The 26,579-nt window shown below is 39.7% G+C and overlaps 1 long non-coding RNA gene and 1 pseudogene across 4 annotated transcripts; both read left to right on the top strand.

Annotated features, from left to right (window-relative positions):
- The first annotated feature begins 4,336 nt into the window (after positions 1-4,336).
- LOC120109116 (uncharacterized) lies at positions 4,337-7,438 on the top strand. Of its 4 annotated transcripts, none has more exons than XR_015976127.2 (4): positions 4,337-4,891; positions 5,053-5,398; positions 5,725-5,916; positions 7,219-7,438. It is a non-coding gene; the product is annotated as an uncharacterized LOC120109116 (long non-coding RNA). The 4 variants fall into 4 exon arrangements; XR_015976129.2 differs by adding an exon at positions 7,046-7,110 and having other exon boundaries at positions 4,355-4,891; positions 5,053-5,916; XR_015976130.2 differs by having other exon boundaries at positions 4,358-4,891; positions 5,053-5,130; positions 7,046-7,438.
- A 278-nt stretch (positions 7,439-7,716) lies between these two features.
- On the top strand, positions 7,717-9,297 carry LOC120105466 (flavonol sulfotransferase-like pseudogene; annotated as a pseudogene).
- Positions 9,298-26,579: the final 17,282 nt, after the last annotated feature.

Below are 26,579 nucleotides of genomic sequence, written 5' to 3'. Positions count from 1 at the left end.
TTAGTCATAGCTACTCTTCTAAATGTACGCCTACTAGTTCTTTTGTAAGCAGGTTGTAGATTTAATTGAACATATTCTTCAAAATTAAAAGATTCACATAAACTAAAAGGTAATTCATCCTTAACTATCCATTTTACAAGTGCTTTTCTTTGATTTTCTTGATTATATGCAAAATTACCTACAAGTAATCCCCCTTGTATATTAAGGGTACTTTGAGTTTGAGCATGAGAATCATGCATCCTATGACTCTCTTGATGTCTTTTTAAATGCCCTGTTCCCCCACTACTACTACAACTATAAAGTTTGGCACATTTTTTATATTTAGCTTTCCAGACTCCATCAACCATAACTCTATCAAATTCATTACATACAGCACTAGTCCTCTTACGAGAAGAGGTTTGATCTTCACTCGGTTCACTAGTTCTAGAGGAACTAGGAACATGGGGTTGGGGATTAGTTTCTTCTCCCTCAGAAACAGGAGGAATGCCAAAATGTGACTTTCCTCAAAAGATGACATATCTAAATTGATGAATTCAAAAAATAAAAACTAACCACAAGGAGGAATTGAGTAGAGGGTCGGAGGGCAGAGGCAGAGCCGAGATTCTGAGCTTCCTCTTGTGCTCTCAACAGGAGTGACCTTCTCTTCTCAACAGGAACCTCCTCTTGTGTAGCACTTGAACACTTGCTAAATGCAAACTAAAAATTAAATTGCTAGAAGAGCACTTTAGAAGAGAGAAATAATAGTAGTAGAGAAGGAGAGAATAGTTGGTTTGGTGTGGTGAGAATGAGGGAGGAAAGGGGTATTTATAGAAGCCCAAAAAAAATTTTCCCAAAATACCCCTCAATTTAGCCATTTTTGGACTGTTGGGAGGGGCATTTTTGAAAAAATCCCAAAATAGCCGTTGGAAACGGCTATTTTTCTCCCCCCCTCTCCAGACGGGCCGTGCCTGGCACGGCCCGTTTGCGCCCGAGACGGGCCGTGCCAGGCACGGACCGTCTCGTGCCGTGCCGGGCCCGGCCCGCCAATAGACGGGCCTGGCAAGGCCCGTTTGGACTCGTTGCGGGCCGTGCCTGGCACGGCCCGTTTGCGCCCGAGACGGGCCGTGCCAGGCACGGCCTGCCAATAGACGGGCCTGGGGCCGGACCGGGCTTCGGTTCTCTGCTGAGCGGGCCAGGCCAGGCACGGCCCGTTTAGACCTCTGGCCCGGTGGGCCTGGGCCGGGCCGGCCCGGCACGGCCCGATGCCCAAGTCTACCCATGAGGTCATCCTCCAGAAAAGGTCTTCACATATTGCTTCAATTTGAATTCTAAGTTTGCTATCACTCTGCATGATTCTAACTATTTGAGAATGTGGCTTAGATGATTTATTACATTCACTATAGAAATCAAAGATTTTTTGAAAAAAATTATGTTATGAAAATGCCAAGTTGTAATTAAAATTCCTTTTGTGAATATTTGTAATATAAGTTCATATCTCAAATGTGTTACTAGATTTCCTTTTTCTCGTTTAATATCAGATGAACAAGTCATTTTCGTTAACGAAATGCATCATTATGTTTTTTCACTAGTTAAATAATGTGTCTTAATCACCTGTCCAAGCCTTAGCCAAAGGGCCTTTTTAGTTTTGTCGCAGTACAGAAAGTTGTCACTGAGTAAAGTAAAAGGACCAATTGGATATGGCCCTCCCGGACATTAGAGAATTGAAGAATCGGTTTTTTCTACAAAAAAAAAGAGAAAAATTCAAATATGAGCCAAATTGGCTAAAAAAATTAAAAAAAAAAACAACAAATCACCTCCGTTTGGTCTCAAAGTCAAAATCTTATTAATCTAGAGAGAAGGATCTCCCCTAGCGATATTTTCATAACTCTAAATCCTAAAACCAAGAGAGCATTATTTTCATAATCTTTAGTTTTCCTTAGAGAAAACCTCTATCTTTGGGTTTTCATTGAAGAAAAAAATAATAATAACAAAAAGTAAAGAAAATCAAATTGGAATAGCATGCCAAGTTTCACATGATTCGGCAAAATTGCTTACATCCATCAAGCAGGATCTCTCTTCTCTCAATTTAATCAAAGATGGATACATACTAGATGGAGTAATAAAGGAAACAATAATAACAAAAAGAACTAGTGTTAATTGACGTTCCCAACTAAGCGAACAAAAGATTATTGATACCAAATCAACCGTTAAACCCTCCTCGAATTAGTCACGTCGTTGTCACACCACCAATCAAATCATTGAAACTTCATTTGCTCTCTCAAATCCCACCACCCCTCCATTTATAATTAGATTTAGGAGATCTAGTTAATTCGAACATTGACAAGGGAAGCTGATAGTGAAGTATCTTTTCATAAAGGCTTCTTTTCAAATGTAAAACCAGATCTTTTAAGAAGCATATGAAACCTATCATTATCATGCTTATTTGTGCCTTTACTTTGGTATGCTGGAATTAGAGGAATGCAAGGATCTTCCTCCCACTTCTTGGTGATTGCTCTCTTGCTCTCCAAAAGACTTGTCATAATTCGTGAATATTTGGCAAGGATTAGAAGGCTGAATCATCTTCTTGTTGATGGGGGTTCTTCTGGTCATCTATTGGTCGTATTCCATTACCGTTGGTCTAACCGGGCAACACTCCTTTAACCCCTCCTCCTTTTCCTTTTCTTTTTATTGTAATGAACTGTCTATCTCCCTCCATGCATAATTATTCCTTTCATTCATTAATAAAGTTTGAGTGGTTTCACCATCTTTTTGATAAAGAAAAAGTAATAAATGCTAAATCATCACAAGAGAAGGATGGAGAGTCATGCATAGAGACAAAGAAGAGGCAAGCCAACAAGTAGAGACAAATCCAAATACATCTCAGAATGCACTCTCGCATGTGCATTACTTATGAGCTATGCTGGACCGGACATCCTTCCAAAATAGAGCCAAGAAAGGTAAGCAAAGTTGATAACATCAATCAACAGTCCTATATGTCTTGGACCAGAATTTTTAAACTGGTCTTTATGTCTGGGACAACAAATTAAAGGAGGCAGTAAGTTTTAGGCGGAAGTTGCAGATGGTCAGTTCAAAGTAGCCTTATTTCTGAAGATCAAGACTTCATGAGGTTATTGCCGAGACCAATCTAATCATTCAACTTGCATTATCCAATCTTGACCTATATGTTATAATAGTTTTATTTAGTTTTTCAGATTTTTTTTACTTCTAAAGGTTGTTGTTTCAGAGTTGCTCCAATCTTTGGCTCCAGCAAGAAAGGAGTGCGGTAAACCCAACTGTCAGATCATCAAATAAACTCACTCCTGTTAGCCTAGATGCACAAATATAATTGATAAATCGATAATTAAATATTTCTAATATTCAAAACAGTAAATAAGAAGAATAAACTAGTAAATAATTAACTTGACAATAGAATAATAAAATGAAGAAAGAAGAGAGAAGATGGCATGTGGATCGAAACATGTTGACGCCCCCCACGTACGAGTCTGCTGGCATAGATCTCTTAGAGATGCGACAATCCCATAAAGAATCATGTCTTCTCCGTCAGTGTGCCTCCAAGGAAGAAAAAAGAGTACATTCACGCTTGCAGATAGCTCAAAAGAAACTTTAAAAAATCATGAGGAGAAAAAAAAAATATTTATTTTCTCCTCAATGATCTTTAGAGCCCTTTTTATATAGACTCTTGGAATAGAAAGCAGAGAAATTTTTCATTGTATTTGAAATGATCCTTAGAGCCCTTTATATAGGCTCAGACGCGTCAAAAGAAGCAGACTCTCCTCCCGCGGATTGATAATGTGTCTTCTTGTGCTCCTTTGATCATGCAGCTTGTTGCATCTTGGTCGTTCATGCCTCCTTCCTTCTTCGAGGGGCCTTTCTATGTTTGCTCTTGCGCGTGGATGCATGACACTTGTCATGGCCTGCTTCCTTTAGAGATCTTTTCATGTTTGTTCCCTTGCTTATTTGCGGATGCTTGCCACTTGACTGTTGACCAAGTTAAATGTTTGGTTTTCAAATTTTAAAATATTTGATTTAATTCAACAACTCCAACCACCATGTGGCCTAATCTATTGTTTAAGAGCAATCTACGGAGACTTAGATGCCTTGCATCAATCACTTTGCTCCATAAAATGGCACAAATGACGATACTGATTCAAGTGAAGCCCATGAAAAATACACCACAACATCAGGATGACATTTCTTGATTCTTTATGCTTTATTTTCTTTGGGCGAGAATACACGTCACTACAAAAAAAAATGGAGTTATACCGACCTTTTTTTGCCGACGCTTTTTACAAGCGTCGGCGATTTTCGGTCCAGGCCCAACATATGCCGATGCTTTCTAAAAGCGTCGGCCATAGACGATGCTAATTAGCGTCGTGGTAGATTGTGGCCTAAGGCGACGCGTATACGCATCGTCAAAACTCAAATTTACAACAAAAAACAAGCGGGCCGTTCCTCTCCTCCTTCCTCCTCTCCGGCGATGAACCATACATATTAATAATGTGTGGGTGCGGGTTATCGTCGGTAGCGAGAGAACTTCCCTCTCTCCGAAGAGGAGCGCTTCGGGAATGCAGGAAATGGCGCCAGCCGAGATTCTTCCTTGGCTGGAAAGCGAGAAAAGGAATAAGGAGACGCCATGGCCCCTCTCTCGTCTCTTACAATGCCGATGCTTCCATCCCTTCCCTCCTTTAAATCTCCCCGCCTTCGAGTTCGGAGATGCTCCAAGAACCCTAGTTCTCGGCTTCTTTCCGGGTTTCTTGTCTTCTGCATGTTCTTGCTGATTCCCTCGCTGAAAGATCGGACTAGTGCATTCGCCGGAGGCGCGGAAACCCTGGGGATCGAGGGATTTCTTGGAGAAAATGATTTGATTTCGAGACATTTTGTGGTTGTTGAGGTATATGATTCTTTCATGAAACCTAGCTTGTGTTTCTATGTAGAGATCTTTCGGCAGACAGTGCTTCTTGTTAATATCTCTTAGGCTTCTTGGATATGCTCTAGAAATATTAGCTCTCCAGATCCCCTAATATCTTGAACATCTGTTGTGTCTGATGGTAGATTTGCTGGAGCTGAGTTCTTGCTGCGCAAACCCTCGGAATTGAGACGTTTTGTGGAGGAAACGCTGTAGTTATTGAGGTACGACAAACCCTTGTTTGAGGTTATTGCTTGGTTGTCTTTGTGAAATTGCAGTCGTTGGTATGTGCTGCTTGTGAGGCCGCAATCAGAGCGGAAAAGATATGCATTTTATTCTAGGAAAAGAATGAATACTTCAGTCCATACAAGATGAAATGAAAAATCTGCATAAATAGAGAGGTGCAGAGAAAGGAGGAAAAGAGGAGGAGAAATGGTAGGGATCGTAGCACACTTCTAAGGCTATATGACGAGACCCCAACCCTCTCTTCTGGTACCACTTCTTTCCCTTTTGCTCTCCTTCCTGCATAAAAACAAAAAGCTTTCCTCTGTTCTCTATTCCTCCGTTGATTTCTCTGCTTCTCTTTTGTGTTTTCTGTTATGTTTTTCTCTTTTATTTGCTTTCCCTTCTCACTTCTTTGAGCTTTGATCAAGCTGGTAGCTAGTGTAGATGGGGCGTCCGTATGAGGATGGTTTAGTAAGAGATCCCTTTTGGGGTTGTTGACTTCTATTATCTTGTCATTTGATGTTTTTCCCAGTGGATTTGTAGTGATAGAAATGGGCTTTCTTAGTCTGCTTTGGGTTTGTTGGGAGTTTTAGGATAAGAAGGAAGGGCAGGTTGCAGAGGAAGCTGGGACTAATGAAATCGATGTCCATGGTGATGCTGGGAGGGAAGAAGACGATGTGGTGGTGGAGATCTATGCAGAGTTCAAGCCGGTAGATCACCCGCTCGAGCCTCCGGACGAGGACCCACCTGCGAAATGGCCAATGCCCGATTCTTCCCTTCTGAATGTAAGTGGCTAACGTGTCCTAATACAGACCTTTTTCTTGCTATGTGTGACTGTATTTATCTATAAAATTCCCTGATTAATGGTATGATGACATGTTGTTTGCCCGTATGCATGAGATATTGGAATTTTTTTTTTTTTTTTAATAGACTTGGATTATGGCGACTTCAAATGATACTAGGACTCGTATATGTTCATCTGGAAGTGATAAATATGAGACTGTCAAATAAATTTCTCCATATTTAATAGAATGTAAAGGGTACTCAAACAGGAAAGTCTTTGCCTTGAGCTTTTCTTAATCAGGGGACCTAAAATTTGAATGGAGTCTAGAATTATGATGATGTGGGACCATCGAGGTTAGGATTTACTTGGAATCATTTTTCTTGCTTGGAATTTAGGTGTGTCCTGCACATTAGGGGGAAAAAATTAATACTACATCGACTTGTTAGTTTCAGTGGCCCTGGTCTTGGTTGAGTCCTGTTAGTTAGGAAACTGGCAAGCTGGTAATAGATTGCTACAGCTTGCAATTAAGCTTGGATCGGTATTATATTGCGATTTCAGTCTAAAATCATAAGAAGGCATGCGAACATGGATGATGATGAGATGTTACAATTTTTCATATCAACTATCCTAAGAATTTCAAGTAGTTTTGCTATTTTTATTCATCTTTTTTGGAGTTTGAGAGAGATTTTGGACTTAAGGGTGCAATTATCTAGGGAGGAAGACAATGATGTTCTCTAGTTCACTATTCCATGTATTCCTTTGCTCGGTGGTATCAAAGCTATACTTGGTGCATTGTGGACCCCAACTAGGAATACTATTTTGATGAAAGAACTTTAAACCAGCAAAATGTTGCTTTAATAGATAAGATGTGGGCATCTGAGTGAAGTTCCTATTTGGTCATGACTCTGGACCTTCTTGACAGGACCAACATCCTTTGCACCAATAATTGAAACAGCCATCGGCATTGTAGATAATAGTGGTGGCCAATATCATGTTCTTCTTATAATAGCAGATGGACACGTCAGCTATTTAAGATGCTTCTCTTTTCAATTTTTCGTTGTTATTTTCCCTATTCGTAGATTTTTATTTTTTCTATTCGTTCTTATAAAGCAACAATTGACCTTCACCAGAAATGACTGCTCTCCCTCCACCAATTCAAATCCAAAATACTCACACTCAAGCAGCTCGGAGCAAGGTGCTGGAGTTCATAAAAGGGCGTCAGCCATTCCATCAGAGAGTTCTCTAGAAGAGAAACAAGTAAATAAATTAATTTACATATATGGTTTCCCCTTTTTTTTTGCAGATTTCTGAGACTTCAAAAGCTCATAGAGATGATGATGATGGAGCTGAATCCCGTCCTTGATACCTTCTAGACTTGTATATGTTTCTTATTTTGCAAAGTACATTGTAATTCTAAGATATGATAATTTAAATATTTCAAATGATTTGAATGTTTGTGTCAATGTAAATGTAATACAGGTTCATATTGTTAAATGTATTTTTATAATTTACATTCGTATTTATATTGTTTTTATATTGTTATAATGTGTTATAATGTTTGTGTAAGCCCTGTTTTTGCCGACGCTTTCTCTTAGCGTCGGCAAAAACTTTTGCCACTCCAGTATCGCCGACGCTTTTGCAACGCTTCTGTTTGCATCGCGGGAACTTTAGCCGACGCTTATAAGCATCGGTAAAGATTATAAAAGGCGTCGGAAAAGATGAATTTTCTTGTAGTGCACCATAACTAATATAATCCTAAACTTCAATCAGGCGTTAATGAGTACCGAGACTAAAATATCAAACTAGTGGCATCAACCTCTTCTCCCCAAAGAAATTTAAAAACGGGAGCTCCTTTAAAGCTTCCTCTCAAATCTCATCCTAGCAACATATTTCTTCCGAGACATCCGATAAAGTTGGGACAATCGCTCCTATTGTCCATGGCTCACTCTCAATCCTACCCCTTGTCCAAATGCCTGCCTTCCCAAACCAAAGAAGAGATGGAAAACCAGAAGAGGACCTACCAATCCTTCAGGCGCCTGGTTTCCACCCTTCTGAGTTTTGATGGAGTCGCTAACCACCCCCTCTACTGCTATAATGGCTGGTATGCGGCCCTGCCTTTGTTGGTGTCCGCTATTGTCGCCCGAGAACACTTCAAGGCCCAACCTGCAGACGTGCTCCTGGCTACCTGCCCCAAGACTGGAACCACATGGCTCAAGGCCCTTCTTTTTGCGACGGTGAATCGCAGCTCTCACACCAATTCTCACCCACCCCTCGCCACCCTCAGCCCTCATCAATGTGTTCCCTCCCTCGAGTTCTCGGTTTGCGTGAATGATCGCATCCCTGACCTGGATGCGCTCTCCTCACCGAGGCTCTTCGGCACCCATATCCCATTCCAATCACTACCGGCGTCTGTCATAGACTCTGGTTGCAGAATTGTCTATCTGTATCGTGATCCGAAGGATTGTTTCATCTCCTTGTGGCACTTCGTCAACAAGCTCAGAGCCAAGGATAATATTGAGCTCTGGACTCTCGATGAAGCTCTCGAGCACTTCTCCAATGGGATCTCCCCCTTCGGGCCTTATTGGGAACATGTGCTGGGATACTGGAATGGGCACCTGGAAAGGCCTCAGAAGGTCTTGTTTCTCAAATATGAAGAGCTAATGCAGCACCCTAAGGTTCATCTGAAAAGGTTGGCGGAGTTCGTTGGGTCTCCTTTCACTGAGGATGAAGAGAAGGAAGGGGTGGTGGAAGGCATCATAAGGCTGTGTTCATTCGAAAACATGAGCAATTCGGAGGTGAATAAGATTGGAAGGGCAGAGCTGGAGGTCGGAACAGTTGAGTATAGCTTATTTTTCAGGCGCGGTGACGTTGGAGGTTGGGCGAATCATCTTACACCGGAGATGGCTCGGCGATTGGAAGAGATTACGGAGAGCAAGTTTAGAGGTTCTGGTCTGAGCTTTTAGATTATCATGAGATATCGTAGATGTTGCTTGTTTGCATGTCATTTCTGTGTGCGAAAGTATGTGCAGTTGTGCTTATGTATCAATCATATAAGCCTACAAGTCTCTTACTGATAGCTCTATATCGAGCTGATCCTATATATGCGTCTGGGTTGCTTTGATGCAATGGCAAGGGTTGCAAGCAGGACAATCTTAAATTTTCTTGGAATCCACCAATGAATGCCACTTCAAGTGGCTTCCAGGAAACCCCTACAAGTTTGTGAGTTCGGCCTTGCTTGTTACTCAATTCGGGGCAAAGATAGGGTTCCAGAAGATATTATTTGGCCCCATAGAAGTTGAGCAAATAATTGTAGATGTCCGCAAAGCTTCTAAGGGACACAACCATCTAATTATTGAATGTCCACAGTGATTATTGAATTAGTAAAAGATGCCACAATTATAAAATTGTTCAACTGGGCTCCTAAATCCTGAAGAGGAGCTTGAAGGAATGCCCATATATGTTTGCGTCCATGCACTTGATGCCTTTCATTTCTGATTTTAATTTATAGGATTTTTGGTAGCATACTCGTATTTAGCAGTTTGATTCTGAAAATTTGGATGGCCTATTTAGAGGCCATCCAAATTTAGGATCCAAAATGCCTTTGAACATGATAACTGGCAAACTTTACAGGTAAGGCATGGTATAATGTATTTAATTGAAAATTCATATAATATAGTGTAGGCTGGACTAGTTTGGCTTTGGTTCATCAAACGATGAGATATAAGAAAAGCTTTCCATACAGATTTAATTGGTATATTGTTTGCTAGTACCTGGAACGAACATTTTGGTCTCTAATCTGACTACACTTCATATTAGTTATGAAGAGACAAATTAAGTAGCTATGATAAGGCAGTATTAGGCATCCCATGAGGCTGGTTTATGAGCAAAGATAGTAGAAATTTGATGCTTACTGTTTCCTGCTCAGAGGTTGATGTTTTCTATCAATTGGTTTATTAAACATTATTTGATGACCCAAAGATTGATTTAAAGATTGATTTTGATGATCACAAAACCTTGAAGTATAAATACTAACGTTTGTATTGCAAGGAGAAAGATAGTTATTTTGCAAGGAATATAGCAAGTTGGAAGAACACAAGAAGGCCTCCAAAGCTCTCAAGAAAAGTAGGAAGAAAGCTACAATTTATTGACCCAAGTTTCAAGTTCAAAGGACTCAAGTTGGAAGAGCAAATTCAAAGGAAAATCCAAAAGAATAGTCCTCGAGTCGACTCCTGGATAGTACGAGTCGACTCCAGGGAGTAACAAGGCAGAAACACAGAGAAGCTATTTTGGACCCTGAGAGCCGAGTCGACTCCTGAGGAACTCGAGTCGACTCCAATGGTTGGCAGGTCGACTCCTAAGGAAGCAAGAGTCGACTCCCAGAGAAATACAAGGCAAAAAGTCAGAGAGCCAATTTCAGACACTGAGTGCCGAGTCGACTCCCGCAAAGCCCGAGTCGACTCCGAGACAGCGCTACACCAAAAGACAGAAGACAATGTTTTTGTCTCTGAGACTCGAGTCGACTCCAAGACAGTTCGAGTCGACTCCAAGGCAGCGCTACTCCAAAAAGACAGAAGACTGTTTTTCGGATACTGAGAGCCGAGTCGACTCCGGAACAGTTCGAGTCGACTCCAAGACTGAACGAGCCAAAAGACAGAAGATCGGGAGTTCGGCCTCTGAGCGCCGAGTCGACTCCCAGAATTCACGAGTCGACTCGAGTGAGCCAAGTTGAAGAATACATCTATGGATTCCTTGGGATGAGCCGACTCCAAAAGTGCAAGGTCAGCTCCAGATTTGGGCGAGTCGACTCCGGGTTAAGTCGAGTCGACTCCCAGTCGAGAAGACCACTTTAATTCAAATCTGGAACAGTTGCCGAGCCGACTCCAGAAAAGCATGAGTCGACTCCTGCTACAGCCGAGTCGACTCCAGATCGCGCGAGTCGACTCCGATCCCAACCAAAACTTTGTCAGGAGTTGCAGACTGTGCACAACGGCTCTATTTTTGTCTCTAACGGCTAGATTTCTGTTTCCACGACATGTAAAGCTATAAAATCAAGAGGAGAGCTAGGGGAGAAGGTATGGAAGTGGGAGAGAACATTTAGGGAAGAGATTTCAAAGAGATTACAAGGGAAATCTCCCATAAGCACAAAAGGGCCATTCAAAGCAAAATAGAGAGAAGAAGAGCATCCGAGTGAATTCCAAAGCTTCCTCTCCAACTGTGTGCTGCCTCAGTGATCCTCTACCTCGTGCGAAATCAGAAGAGGGTCAAGTAAAGAAGAAGCCGAGTTTCCTCATCTACACAACTTGTTTGAGGGCTTCTCTTTACCTATTTGTTTATATTGTTATATTTGCTTGTTTAAGAAGCTTTGATTTGTTTTAAATTCGTGTTCTAATATCTTGTAACTTGATTCAATCAAGGGATTGAATCAAGGGGTTAAGGTTTGTTGGTGAGCCAAAGGGGAAAACCAACGGTGTTAGGTTGTGGTTGGTGAGCCTTTGGGAAAACCAACTGGGTTGATTGTGAACCCGAAAAACAATCGTTGTTAGGTTGTGGTTGGTGAGCCTTTGGGAAAACTAACTGGGTTTGATTGTGAACCCGGGAAAATAATCGGTTGGTTCTAGTCGGTGAGCCTGTGAAAACCGACCGAGTTCGTTGTTATCTCGCAAAACAACAAGTTGGGTTGTGAACTTGTAAAACAACCGGCTGTAATCTGTAAGATTATAGTGAAATTTCCAAGAGGTCTTGGGGAGTGGATGTAGGTGCTGGGGTGCACCGAACTACTATATGTTTGTTGTGTTTGTAATGCCTCTTGTCATTGTCTAACTTACTCACTTACTTACTTAGATAAATTGCTTGCTTAACTCTTATCCGCGCATCCTTTAGTTGCAAGCATATTCAATCAAGTCACATTCTATACATCAAACTGTTGCTAAGTTTAAATTTCACTGTGCAACTATACAACTTAACATAATTAATTGAAAAGTTTTAGAAGTAGTCTAAAAGTTTTAAAAGACCCAATTCACCCCCCCTCTTGGGTTGTATCTACTGGGCAACATTATTGACATGTCATGCTAAAAACAACTCTTAGGACTCGTTTGGTTCGCAGAAAAAAAAAATCTCACTAGAATATTTTTTTTAAGAATATGATGCCTGAGAAAATGGTTTTAGCATGTTTAGTTGATCATGAAAAAGTGGTACATCTCAAAGTGGATTATGTTTGGTTGAGCAACTACTCTCCTAAAAAAGTTATATATGAAATATCTGTTATACCCTTAACAAAAGAAACACAAGGATCCATGAATTTTGATGGCTTAAAAATACCTTTGAATAAAAAAAAGGAAACCCAATTCTCAATCGGTGGGCAAGTAACGATTCTATATCTCCCATGGGTTGTTCTTTCTTTTTCTTTTTTCGTAAAGCAAACAAGTCTTTAAAAATTTTACTCATTTATTCAGCCAATGTGAGCCTTGAGGTCATCCTCCAGAAAAGGTCCTGACATATTGCTTCAATTTGAATTCAAAGGCCCCATTTGGAGAAGCTTTTGAAGGGCCAAAAAGCACTTTCTCATCCTTTAAAAGCACTTTTAGATTAAAAAAAGAATGTTTGGTAAAAATTTTGAAAAATTGTTTTAGCTTTTCCAAAAAGCTGAAAATAGCTTTTTAGAAGAAGCTCTATTTTGGAGCTTTCCAAAAAAGCACTTTTAGGCCACATCAGGAAACTATTTTTTGCCCCAAAATATTTCCCATTTAAAAGTCCCTTTTTCCTCCCAAAATACTCCATTTTGCCACCTCTTCCTCTCCCACCCATCCCCTCTTCAATGCCACCTTCAAGGCCCTCTCCCTCTCCCCCGCCGATGCCCCCGACGCCCTCCGCCTTTTCTCCCTCCTCTGCCGCTCCGTCCACTCCATCCATGCCCTCACCCTCATCTCCGGCTTCGCCGTCTACCCTCCCGTTGTCATGCCGCCGGCCTCGGCTGGCCTTCCCAGGTGCTTGATCGCGCCTTCCATCACCACGTGAGAGAAGTGGCGCAAGGGAGGAAGAAGGGAGAGGGGAAGAGAAGAAAGAAAGAAGTAAAAAGGGGAGAAGCTTCGGGAAGGAAGAAGAAAAAAGAAGAGAAGGAAAAAAAAAAGAAAATAAAATAAAATAAAAGAAAAAGAAAAAAAAAGAAAAGAAAAGAATAAATAAATAAATAAATAAAAATAAATAGTAGTAATTGTGTTGCCCAGTAGATACAACCCAAGAGAGGGGTGAATTGGGTGTTTTAAAAACTTTTTGTCTGATTAAAAGAAAATACACAAGTGTATGTGCAAAAGTGAAACTAAAGTTGTAACCACAGTCAATCGCAAACACAAAGGTTTATAGTGGTTCGGAGCTTCCACTGCTCCTACATCCACTCCCCAAACACCTTTGGGAATTTTCACTATAATCAGCGATTACAGTCCGGTAGTTTTGCGAGTGCACTACCCAACTCGTTGTTTTACTCCGGGCTAACAACGAACCCTACAATCCGGTAGTTTTTCGAGTGAACTACCCAACTCGTTGTTTTACCCCGGGCTAACAACGAACCCTACAATCTCCCAATCTTAACTTAGGCTTGGGACGCCTATCCCTTGTTCCAAGTCCCTTGACTGGAACAAGCACAATATTCAAACGTTTTACAAAGATTTAAAAGCTCTTATGAAAGCAAATATAGCAATGAGAAATAACAAAATCGGAAGACCCCTTTTTGCCGTTGGAAGCGTGGATGATGGTGGTTCTTCCGATGTGGATCACGTTGGCTTGAATGCGAGCTTTGATTGCCAAGTGGGAGTGAGTAGATGAGCACGAAATCAGATGAAGAAGGCTTGAATGCACTTGATTTCTCCTCTTTAAAGCACCAACTCCCTTGAACCTCTTCTTCTTTCTTCTCTCTTGAATGATCTTATGTTTGGCTTGTAAGAGATGTTTTAAAGGCACTTAAAAGCTCCCTTTTATAGCCCTACAAGCAATAGATCCGTTAGACACAAAAATATAGCCGTTTGAAATTCAAACAAACCTGAAAAAGTGTGTCAGTCGCGTCCCAGGCGCTCCGGAGACGTCTCCGCTTGAACGCGAGACGTCTCGGCTATATAAGAAATCTTTTGACGATGTTGGAGTCGACTCGGTACTTTACGGGGACGTCTCGGGATGTTTGCGCTTTTTGCATGGGGACGACTCCGCGACGTCGGGGACGACTCCGCAGTTTTATCACCGAAAAACAAGTCCTCTGGAATCTCCTGAGAGAGTCGACTCCGCGCTTTCTGGGGACGTCTCGGAAAGTTTGCTTTTTATACGTGGGGACGACTCCGCGTCCTTCGGAGATGACTCGCGCGCATCTCTTGAAATCAGCCTTTCTGCCGCCACTGAGAGAGTCGACTCCGCTACTGAGAGAGTCGACTCCGACCCTGCGAGACGCCTCGCCAGGTGCCGGGGACGTCTCCAAACGTGCCAATTCTTCCTATTCGTGCCGGAGACGTCTCTGGGATAAACCGGAGACGTCTCGGCTGTCCCTGATCTGTTTTCTTCATCTCAAAAATTCTTCAATAAATCCTTGAAAAATAAGGGAACTTGCCTAGACATTTCTTAACAATATTTTTAGATAAACACGTGAAATCCTCAAATAAATTGTTAATACATAGGGAATTATACTCTAGTGTTTTGTGTTCATCAAAATCCATTAGGGGGTCAACAAATTGTTCAACAAATTTTATCATCTGGCTAGAAAATTTGTTAGGGAGATAAATGATCATCAGAAGGATAAAAAATTAATTTATACTAATAATTATAATATTTTATATATTTATTATTGTATTATACTATAAATATAATATTATATTGCATTATATCATAATACATGGATATGCTATGTCAAATAATTTAATATTATATTAAATTATTATGCTATAGTTTACAATATTAATTACTATATTATAATAATATTATATTACATTATAATAATATTATACTATATCATATATTTATATATTAATATATATTATATTTTATTATGCTCGGTTGTATAATACTATACAATATCCTTTATAATCATTTTGTCATACCAAAAGTACTTTCTCAATTTGTTTACCAAATACATGTTAAAGTGGCACAGCACTTTAGAAATGTAGTTATCAAACAGCAAACAACATTTTATAAAATCTCTACTTCAGAAAGCTCTATTTCCAACAGCTCTACTTCCAAAACCTTTACTGCTAATAGCTTCCCTAAATAGGGCCTAAGTTTGGTATCACTCTACATGATTCTGACTATTTGAGAAAGTGGCTTAAATGATTTATTACATTCGTTATACAAATCAAAGATTTTTTGACAAAAAATTATGTTATGAAAGTGCCTAATTGTAATTAAAATTCCTTTTGTGAATATTTGTAATATAAGGTAAATATCTCAAATGTGTTACTATATTTCCTTTTTCTCAGTTAATATAAGATTAACAGGTCATTTTCATTAACGAAATGCATCATTATGTATTTTCACTAGTTAAATAGCGGGTCTTAATCATGCGTCCAAGCTTTAGCCAAAGGGCCTTTTTAATTTTGTCGCAATACGGAACGTGGTCTCTAAGTCAAGTAAAAGGACAAAATGGATATGGCCCTCCCGGACATGAGAGAATTAAAGAATAGGCTTTTCCAAAATAAAAAAAAAAAAAGAAAGAGAGAAAAAATTTCAAATCTGAGCCAAACCGGCAAAAAAAAAAAAACAGAAGCCTGCAAAACTACTCCTTTTGGATACTATTCCAGAGAGAAGGATCTCCCCTAGCGATATTTTCAAAACCCTAAATCCTAAAATCATGAGAGCATTATTTCCATAATCTTTAGTTTTCTTTAGAGAAAATAATAATAAAAAGTAAAGAAAATCAAATTGGAATAGCATTTCAAGTTTCACATAATTCAGCAAAATTGCTTATATCCATCAAGCAGAATCTCTCTTCTTTCAATATTCAGAGATGGATACATACTAGATGGAGTAATAAAAGAAACAATAATAACAAAAAGAATTAGTGTTAATTTATGTTCTCAACTAAGCAAACAAAAGATTGTTGATACCAAATCAACAGTCAAACCCTCCTCCAATTAGTCATGTTGTTGTAACACCACTAATCAAATCATCGAACCTTCATTTGATCTCTCAAATCCCACCTCCCCTCCATTTATAATTAGATTTAGGAGATCTAGTTAATCCTAACACTAACAATGGAAGCTGATAGTGAAGTGTTCGTCCTGTTCCTGTTTAACTAAAAATATGCTAGACAGATCGTTGTTAGAGCCGACGAACAAAAGTTGAATTTAAATTCTTATTCTTACCTTTCCTTACTCGAAGAATAGCGGTTGTAAGAGGTCGATCCACAGGGAGGCGATTGGAGTTGCATAAAAATTAGAACGTTCACTTGGATTTGAAATCGATTTTTGAATGATAAAAGGAAAACATTATTTTGAGGATGTTGAATGTTTTCTAATTGAAATTAACTAAAAGACAAGTACTTAGATTCGAAAAGCATTTATTTAATTAATCAAAATAAAGAGCTTTGGCATAAATTAAAATAGACGACACTAAGAAGATTGAAGCCTGAAACATAAATTTCATAAAAGAAAATTAAATATATTGCATCAAAGAAAAATTAAAAGATTGCATAAAAGAAAAAAAAATAGAAATTAATTTGAATCTAGAACAGGGATTGCATGAAAGAAAATTGATGGATTTCATAAAACGGAAAACTGATTACAAATAAAAATGGAGATTAGAGGCCTAATACTCCTTCTATTTTGCAAATCAAATAAAGAAAGAAAAAATAAAAACAAATTACTTCTCTTTTCCCTCTCTCTCTCTCTCTCACGGTGGAACATAAAATACTAATTTCCCCTTTTTTTTTTTCTTTCTTCTTCCCAAAAGAACAGAGCATCCCTTGTTCTTTTCTTTCTCTCTTCTCTCCCAAGCCGATGGCCTCCCTTCTCCCTGGTTCTTAGCCTCCACCGAGCACACCCTTCTTCTCTTCCTCCTTCTCCTTTTATAGCCGCGGACGGGCGCTTGATGCGGAAGGGAGATGGCAGACGCGGTGAGGACGCGGGTAGGAGTCGATCACGGGATGCTTGCAGTCGGACGCGGGGATCACGGGATGCTGTGATCTCGGCTTGAAATCGAAAGGGAGGAGATGCAGTGGGCGGACGGGATGCTTGCAGCGCGTGAAGAACGCAGGCGTTGCTGGCATGTGGTGGAGACGCGGTGAAGACGCGGTGCAGACGCGGTGAAGACGCGGTGCAGACGCGGTGCGGGATCGCCGGAGATTGGATCACGGCTGGGGCTTCCTTCTTCGGATGCTGGGATTTCGGGCGTTGCTGGCACGGTGGAGCTGATGATGAAGCGTGATCCGTGGACGATGGGATTCCGGAAGGTGGGGATGCGGATCCGGGCTGCACTTGAAATGGGCGGAAGGGATGGGACGGATGCCACGGCTGGGATCACGGAAGAGCTGAGAGCGTGATCGTCGGGAGGAAGGAGACGCGCGGGATGATGCCGTTGAAGATGCGGACGCGCTGCTGGCACGCGGTGGGTGGCACGGTGAGAACTTCCTTCTTTGGTAGGTGGCCTGCGGTGCGGGGATTTGGTCGCAGACGGCTAGAGACACGGTGGCGACACGCTGCGGGACCCCTGCTAGCATCACGGAAGAGCTGGCAGCGACGGGAGAAGAGGAAATGGGTCATGTGCCTGCAATGGAATTGGATTTGGAGGAAGGTCTGGGAGATATCAAGTTCCGTCCAATTAGATAAAAAAAGAATAGTGTGATATGGAATTTGGCTTGTAGACGGACGGGTCATCTTTCAAGTCATGGGTTACCCAGCACCTTATGGCAAATTTAGATTTGTCCAAAATTATTTTCCAAAGGCTCAAAAGAAATGGATCCGATTCGGACCCGAACCCGACTCGGACCCGATTTAAATTCAAATTTGTACTCAATGTGCATTTTATCTCTAATTTATACTAATCTATGTTAAATCCAAATATAATATTAATCTAGTGAATTTATTATTATCGGTTAACAATAACACTCATTTTAGTAACATGTAGGTCGCACTTTTGTGCTCTCATCACACCCCCCAAGTAGCTTATTGCTAGTCTCTAGCAATTCAGTGCGAAAATGATAAAATGAGAGAGCAAAAGTGTTATTTATTATATAAATATACTAAGATAAATACTCACTTTCGTAGAGCATTACGATTGCACTTAGCATGTGCAACAAGCCGTTAAACCCCTAGGTTATCCTAGGGGACGAGTGTTGTCTCGTGAGGGTTTGCAGTGAAGTTACCCACAAACTTCATGAGTCAAGGATTTCCAAATTTTAACTCGAAATTTGAACAAGTATTACTGTATGAAACTAGAATTGCAAGGACAATAGAGACTTGTTGTTATCATATTTAAACAGACTCTAACTCAAATTTCATTACACCCCATCTATCTGCTAACAAGTCAAGAATGTAGTGAGGTGCAAGATAGTATCATATAAATGAGTGGCTTTTACTTTACTTCCAACATGATTACTTTAGTTTTCAAGACTTTCTAGAGTTAAATGGTAATGAACACCCCGGATTTATTTATTCATTTTTTTTTTCATCATTTTTTTTTTCAGACTGAGTGCTAAGAAGAATGACTTGTGCAATATCTAGCCTTATTAAGCTTTCTAGCTAACCCATGTAGCGAGTGTTAGGCCAATGACTCCCGATCCAGATGGCTCAGGGCACTAGGTGTAGAGACACCCTAACAGGCTTAATAACTCAGGTTAACTAGGCTTCAAGGCCAAATTAGTCACTCAGAGTTTACTCTCAATCATCCTCACCTTTTTACGCGAACACTCGCTGCTTGCCAGGCAGGAGGCCCGGTTACTCAGTGAGAAGCCTTAAATTAAACTCATTATTTTATTTTATTTTGTCTCTTTTTTTTTTTTTTTTGGTTAGGCTAGGGTGTTCATGACACATATAACTCTAAATTATCCCAAAAATTAAAAGTATTCATATTAGTCGTAAGTTTACATACCCCACTATTCATGTGCTTACGTGTAGGTGCTAACTCATCTTGTATCATGTTAGCAGAAGATAGGTGGGATGAAAACTTAAGCTAGAACTGCTATCATATTTCTTAACTCAAAGCTATTGTCAGAGCAATTCCTAGTTTGTACAGCCAAAAAGATTAGAGTTTGAGTTAAAAATTTGAAATCCCCTTTTTTTTATTATTTTTTTTTGAAATTTTAATAATAATTTTTTTTTAATAATTTTTTTTTAATTGCATAAAAAAATCAAAAATATTCTCTCCCTTTTTCTTTTTTTTTTGAAGAAAAATCAAAAATATTCTCACCCCCATACCTAAATCTAACATTGTCCTCAATGTTAAAGAAAATTTAAAGCAGTAAGAGGACAGAGGAGAAGGTACCTGATATGGGCGGGTAAATTGGGGCAAAATACCCCCAAACCTGCATTTTTTTTTTTTTGAGAATATTTACATGTTGGGTTGCCTCCCAAGAGCGCTAAGTTTTATGTCTTCAGCCAGACAATTCTAATTCATTCATGATAAACAGGGTCGGTCAGAAGTGTCTCCTCAACTTCTGGACTCAGATACTCAAGGTATGGTTTTAAACGATGTCCATTGACTTGAAAGGACCTACCATCCTTGGTATTGCATATTACTACTGCACCATGCGGGTGCACTTTCTCTACTGTGTATGGGCCAGTCCAGCGAGATTTAAGTTTTCTAGGGAATAGATGTAATCGAGAATCATATAGAAGGACTTTTTGTCCTTGGTGAAATTCCTTACGAATGATCATTTTATCATGCATGATCTTCATGCGATCTTTGTACTTTTTGGCACACTCGTAAGCATCGTTTCTAATTTCTTCAAGCTCATCGAGTTGAAGCTTCCTATGTTCTCCTGCTTTGTCAAGATCGAAATTTAAATGTTTAATAGCCCAATAGGCCTTGTGCTCTAACTCAACAGGTAAATGGCAGGCCTTGCCATAGACAGTTCTATATGGAGACATTCCAATTGGTGTTTTGTAAGCCGTCCGATATGCCCACAGTGCATCTGTTAGCCTAAGAGACCAATCCTTCCGAGATGTATGAACAGTTTTTTCAAGGATGGTCTTGATCTCCCGATTGGAAATTTTGACTTGTCCACTTGTTTGTGGATGATATGGTGTACTGACCTTATGATTAATGTTGTACTTTCTCATAAGGGCTTTAAAGATTTTATTACAAAAATGTTTCCCCCCATCACTAATGATAGCATGAGGGGTGCCAAAACGAGCAAAGATAGATTCTTTAAGGAACTTGATCACCACTTTGTGATCATTGGTCTTACATGCGATAGCCTCAATCCATTTTGATACATAGTCAACCGCCACAAGAATGTACTGATGCCCAAACGACATAGGAAAAGGACCCATAAAATCAATACCCCAAACATCGAAAATTTCTATAATTAAGATAGGGTTCAGGGGCATCTCATTCTTTCTCGAAAGTTTTCCTAATCGTTGACATCGATCGCAAGATTTACAATAGTCATGCGCATCTCGAAAAAGTGTGGGCCAATAAAATCCGCACTGCAAAACTTTTGCAGCAGTTTTCTTCCCACTAAAATGACCACCACAAGCATGGTCATGACAAAAGAAAAGGACATTCCTTTGATTGTGTTCGGGGATGCATCGTCTAATGATTTGATCAGGACAGTATTTGAACAAGTATGGTTCATCCCAAAAATACCACTTCACACGAGCTAGGAAGCGAAATTGTTCCTGTTTGGTCCAAGAGCTGGGCATTTGTTCAGTAACAAGGTAGTTGACTATGTCAGCATACCATGGAACATTGGTGTGGGAAATCATCATTAGTTGTTCATCCGGAAAAGTTTCGGATACAGGTAAGGATTCCGCAGATGACTCAACAATCAGTCTGGACAAGTGGTCAGCTACTACATTTTCAGACCCCTTTTTATCTCGAATTTCGAGATCAAATTTCTGGAGCAATAGGATCCAACGAATGAGCCTCGCCTTAGCATCCTTCTTTGTGAGAAGGTACTTAAGGGCGGCATGATCAGAATAAATAAGGACCTTGGATCCTATAAGATAGGGACGAAATTTGTCTAGAGCAAAGACAACAGCCAACAACTCTTTTTCAGTGGTAGAATAGTTAAGTTGGGCATCATTCAGAGTTTTGCTCGCATAGTGAATCACATGGGGCAGCTTCCCCACTCGCTGACCTAGGACGGCACCTATTGCATAATCGGATGCGTCACACATGATTTCAAATGGCAAACTCCAATCAGGGGACCTTATGATGGGTGCTGAGGTTAGTTCAGACTTTAGTCTTTCGAAAGCAGTTATACAAATTGGCGAAAAATTAAAAGTAGCATCTTTCGCCAACAAATCGCATAAGGATTTCGACAATTTACTGAAATCCTTGATAAAGCGGCGGTAAAAACCCGCATGCCCTAAAAAGGATCTGACTTCCCTAACAGTCTTAGGAGGTGGCAATTTAGCAATTAATTCTACTTTGGCCTTATCCACCTCAATTCCTCTTTGTGACACAATGTGTCCCAAAACAATACCTGATTGGACCATAAAATGACATTTTTCCCAGTTAAGAACTAAATTTTTCTCTTTACATCGTTCTACAACAAGGGTCAAGTGATGCAAACATTCATTAAAGTTAGATCCGAATACAGAAAAGTCATCCATAAAAACTTCTAAAAATTTCTCCACCATGTCGGAGAAAATACTCATCATACACCGCTGGAATGTAGCCGGTGCATTACATAACCCAAAAGGCATGCGACGATAGGCAAAAGTACCATAAGGACAGGTGAATGTGGTTTTCTCTTGATCCTCACGTGCAATTGGTACTTGGTTATATCCAGAATAACCATCAAGAAAACAGTAATGAGAGTGGCCAGCTAGACGTTCTAACATTTGATCAATGAAGGGTAGTGGGAAGTGGTCTTTCCTAGTCATGGCGTTAAGCTTCCTATAGTCGATGCATACTCGCCATCCCGTTTGGACTCGAGTAGGGACTAACTCATTGTGATCATTTTTCACCACAGTGATGCCAGACTTTTTAGGTACGACTTGAACTGGGCTTACCCACTGACTATCAGAAATAGGATATATAATCCCTGCATCTAACAGCTTGATGACCTCAGCTCGAACTACGTCCTTCATGATTGGATTAAGTCGCCTTTGTGGTTCTCTAGAAATTTTTGCATCTTCTTCTAGATGGATTTTATGTTGGACCACAGAAGGACTAATCCCCTTAATATCAGCTATAGACCAACCGATAGCTTCCTGATTCTTCCGAAGGATACTTAACAACTTCTCTTCCTGTTCTTTAGTTAGATTCGATGCAACTATAACAGGTAAGGTCTTGTTTTCCCCAAGAAATGCATACTTCAAGTTTTCGGGAAGGTCTTTGAGTTCTAGTTGTGGAGGTTTGACATTGGATGACACTAGCTAAGATTCCGAAATAGGCAATGATTCAAACTTGGTGGCCCATCTGCTAGTATCCATCACAGGAATGGAATCTAACAATGCATTAACCTCTTGACTTGACTCACAATCTTGACCAAAATTAGCCAAACATCTTTCTAATGGGTCAGAATAACTCGACTCTTCAAAAGAACTGCTAATTATATTCTCAATCATGTGAATTTCTTCCAAATCGTCCATCTCAGTTGACTGACTACTACTATGAAAAACATTGAGCTGGACAGTCATGTTCCCAAAGGCTAGAGTCATTATTCCATTTCGGCAACTAATCACAGCATTTGAAGTGGCCAAAAATGGTCTACCTAGGATCACCGGGATGTGACTTTCTGGATTTTTTACTGGTTCAGTTTCAAGGACTACAAAATCCACAGGGTAGTAGAATTCATTAACTTTTACAATCACATCCTCCACAATTCCTTTGGGATACTTCACAGTCCTATCTGCTAATGACAAGGTAATATTTGTGGACTTTAATTCCCCCAAACCTAGTTCGGTGTAGACAGAATAGGGTAATAGGTTCACACTTGCTCCTAGGTCTAATAGGGCTCTCCGAATGATGGTTTCTCCTATTTTAATTTCAACAGTGGGGCAACCAGGGTCCTTGTATTTTGGGGCAATCTGTTGTTGAATAAGAGATGAGGCTTGTGCCGCCATCACAGCTTGCCTAGGAATGCTGGTTTTTTTTTTCACCGTGGTTAGGTCTTTTAAGAATTTTGTATAGGAGGGAATCTGTCTGATGGCATCTAGGAAGGGTAAATTTATTTGAACATTTTTAAAGACTTCCATGATTTCATCGTACTGAGATTTTTTCTTTGAGTCTTGTAGTCTACTAGGAAAGGGAGCCTTAGGTGTGTAAGTTTCTATTGGTTTCTCCTCTATTCCTTGTGTTCCCTGTTCTTGTGCCTTTTTCTGGGTGGGATTTGGTTCATGCTTTTCTTCTTTTTCTTGCACAGGAAGTTGGACTTTGTTGTCCACTTGCTTGCCAGACCGTAAAGTGGTAATTGCCTGGACTTCATGGGTAGGGTTTCCATTAGAATCAATCTGAAACTGGCCTCTCGGCCCTTGATTCTGTTGTCTACTAGGGTTAGGTACTGGCTGACTGGGCAATTCACCTCTCTTCCTATCCCCTAGAGAGTTAGCTATTTGGCTCAGACTAACCTCAAGTTTTGCAATCGCTTGCGCATGGAATTGATTAGTCTGGGTTTGAGCTATGTTGGTCTGTTGTTGCTGTTGGATGAAGTCTTGTTGCTGCTTCATCATGTTAGCCATCATGGCTTCTAATGATGTAGTTTGCTGAGGGATAGGGGCACTATAAGTAGGAATAGGTGGAGCCAATGATTGGTTTATTTGTGATGGACCTATCCTAGGAAAATTCTTCTGAAAACCTGGTGGACCACCTTGATGCTGAATAGGTTCATTTTGCTTGTATGAAAAATTTGGGTGGAACCTATTATCAGGGTGGTAGACTGGGCTGAATGAATTGGGAGTGGGTTTCTTGAAGGCACTATATGAGTTAAGAGCATTTGCCTGCTCAGCCTTAATGTTGGGTAAACTAGGACAACACTCCACTAGATGCTCAGAACTATTACATAAGATACATAAACTATGTGACTCGTGATCCACTTTCATGATTGGATTTAACTCTTTATATGAACTCGGACTAGTGGAAACAGTGAAAGCATCAAACTTTTTGCTTAAGTTGTTCATTCCAGTCACCAGATTGGACATGACATTTTTGAGTTCTGGGTCTGCTTTCATTTCATAATTACCCGGTTTTCTAGACCCGAACTCATCTCTATTTACTTCCTCACTATAGCTACTCCAATTTTGGGCGTTCTCGGCTAAGTCAACAAGAAATTCATAGGCTTGATCCGGGGTTTGGTCCATGAACCTACCTTTGTGCATGGACTCGATCATGTTTCTATGTGCCGGAGGTAGTCCTTTATAAAAGAAATGTACTAGATCAGCCTTGTCAAGCCCATGGTGTGGGCATTTGACCAACAAGTCATGGAATCTTTCCCAAAGTTGGGAAAATTCCTCCTCGGATTTTCCTCTAAAAGTTCTTATGGCATCCTTAATTTTTTCAGTCTTTACCATAGGATAGAACTTAGCCATGAACTTCCTAGATAGTTGTTCCCATGATGTGATGGAATTTGAAGCTAGGGAATACAGCCATGCAGCAGCACGATCCTCTAAAGTCATGGGAAATAACCTTAATTTAATACCCTCTTCATCTAAATTTTGATTTCTAAACGTTTGACAAATTGTCAAAAATTTGTTTAGATGAATGTAGGGTTGTTCACTCTCGAACCCATGAAACTTGGGTAACATGTTTATTGTTGCAGCCCGAATTTCAAATTGGGCTGCATTATTTATTGGCAATACTATACATGTAGGTGGACTAGCGGATGCAGGAGCGAATAATTCATTCAGGGTTCTAATATGTTCACCCATTGTAGAAATCGACGGTTGGTTTACAGTTCGCAGGTTGTGATGAAAAGTTCTTTCAATCTCATGATCAAATGGGGTTAACTCATCCCTTAATGACCTTCTACCATGCATACATTTTCCACAACTTAATTAGATTCGACTCTTACAATGAACGAAATCCTAAAAGAAGAGAAGGGCTAGACACAGATGACCACAACCAACACCACACAACAATTTGACCCTATTAGTCTTAGAACTAAGTGAGGTTTAGTAGCTTCTTAAATCTAGTTGCACCGAGATATATCAGGTTAAAAAGTTCCTGAAATTCTCTCCTAGATTAGACAGCTCCTAATCTCCCTTTCAGATTAAGCTTGAGCTTACCAGTTAAGCAATCCAGTAATCAGTGACCAGGAAAGTCCCGGGGTGTGTGGTGGTGCCAGAAGGGATACACCGATACCACAATACCCGTAATAGTTTTCACTGTTGTAAAACTTTTCTAGACATCACCAATTACTAAATTCTCACTGGAGTGGCTTTCAGCCGCTTCTTTCCAAGAGCCTAATTGAGCTCGAAAACCCTAAGGCCAACGTCTAATTTGATTTTAATTTAATTTGGCTTAGGATAAGTATGCAAGGTGGTGATTTTTGGGCTAAGGACAGGTAATGACTTCCCGACCTTATCTTTTTAATGGGTTTTGCCCTTAAATTATTTTATGCAAGTGCTTAATACTAAATGCAGCAAATAATCAATGTTTTTTCAAAGTTTATGCAATGTCATTAGGTTGTATTGATTAAATGAGCAAGCAATTTTTTTTTTACTTTTAATTTTTTTTTATTTTTTTAAACTTTTTTTATTTTTTTTATTTTTTTTATTTTTTTTTAAATTTTTTTATAGCAATAACTTGAATGTAAACTAAACACAATCCTTATGCGTCAGTCAATCTCCGAATGCCCGTTGAATAAGCCCTGGAGATTACTCCGTGAGGAGTCCCAATAGAGGTATGATAACCTCGGGAAATTGCACCCTATCAATTACTAGCAAAAATAATATATATATATATATATTTTTGAATTTTTTTTGATTTAATTATTTTTTTAAACTTTTTTTTAAAAATTTAAATTTCAAATTTCGAATCACAGAATTCAAATTTTGAATTTAAATTTTTGAATTTTTTTTTTGAATTTTGGAAATTTTTTCAAATTTTTTTTTACTTTTTTTAGAAAACTTTAAATTTTGAATTTCAAATTTCAGAATTTAATAACTACGAAATTACTAACTAAAAATAATCAAAATAAGAAAAATTAATAAAAATAAAAATTTACTACCGGAGTGCGTTCATTCCGGACATCCAAAATCCAATTTGATCTTTGTGATCGTTCTTGCTTCTCGATTTGCCTCCCCGGCAACGGCGCCAAAATTCTGTTCGTCCTGTTCCTGTTTGACTAAAAATATGCTAGACAGATCGTTGTTAGAGCCGACGAACAAAAGTTGAATTTAAATTCTTACTCTTACCTTTCCTTACTCGAAGAATAGCGGTTGTAAGAGGTCGATCCACAGGGAGGCGATTGGAGTTGCATAAAAATTAGAACGTTCACTTGGATTTGAAATCGATTTTTGAATGATAAAAGGAAAACATTATTTTGAGGATGTTGAATGTTTTCTAATTGAAATTAACTAAAAGACA

Source organism: Phoenix dactylifera, chromosome 3, assembly GCF_051530095.1.
Source record: "Phoenix dactylifera cultivar Ajwa chromosome 3, Ajwa_hap1_PhDact_Kaust_v1.1, whole genome shotgun sequence".
In the NCBI taxonomy this organism is placed as follows: domain Eukaryota; kingdom Viridiplantae; phylum Streptophyta; class Magnoliopsida; order Arecales; family Arecaceae; genus Phoenix; species Phoenix dactylifera.
Note: the sequence above shows the minus strand (reverse complement) of the source record. Positions and strands in the feature narration are given on the sequence as shown.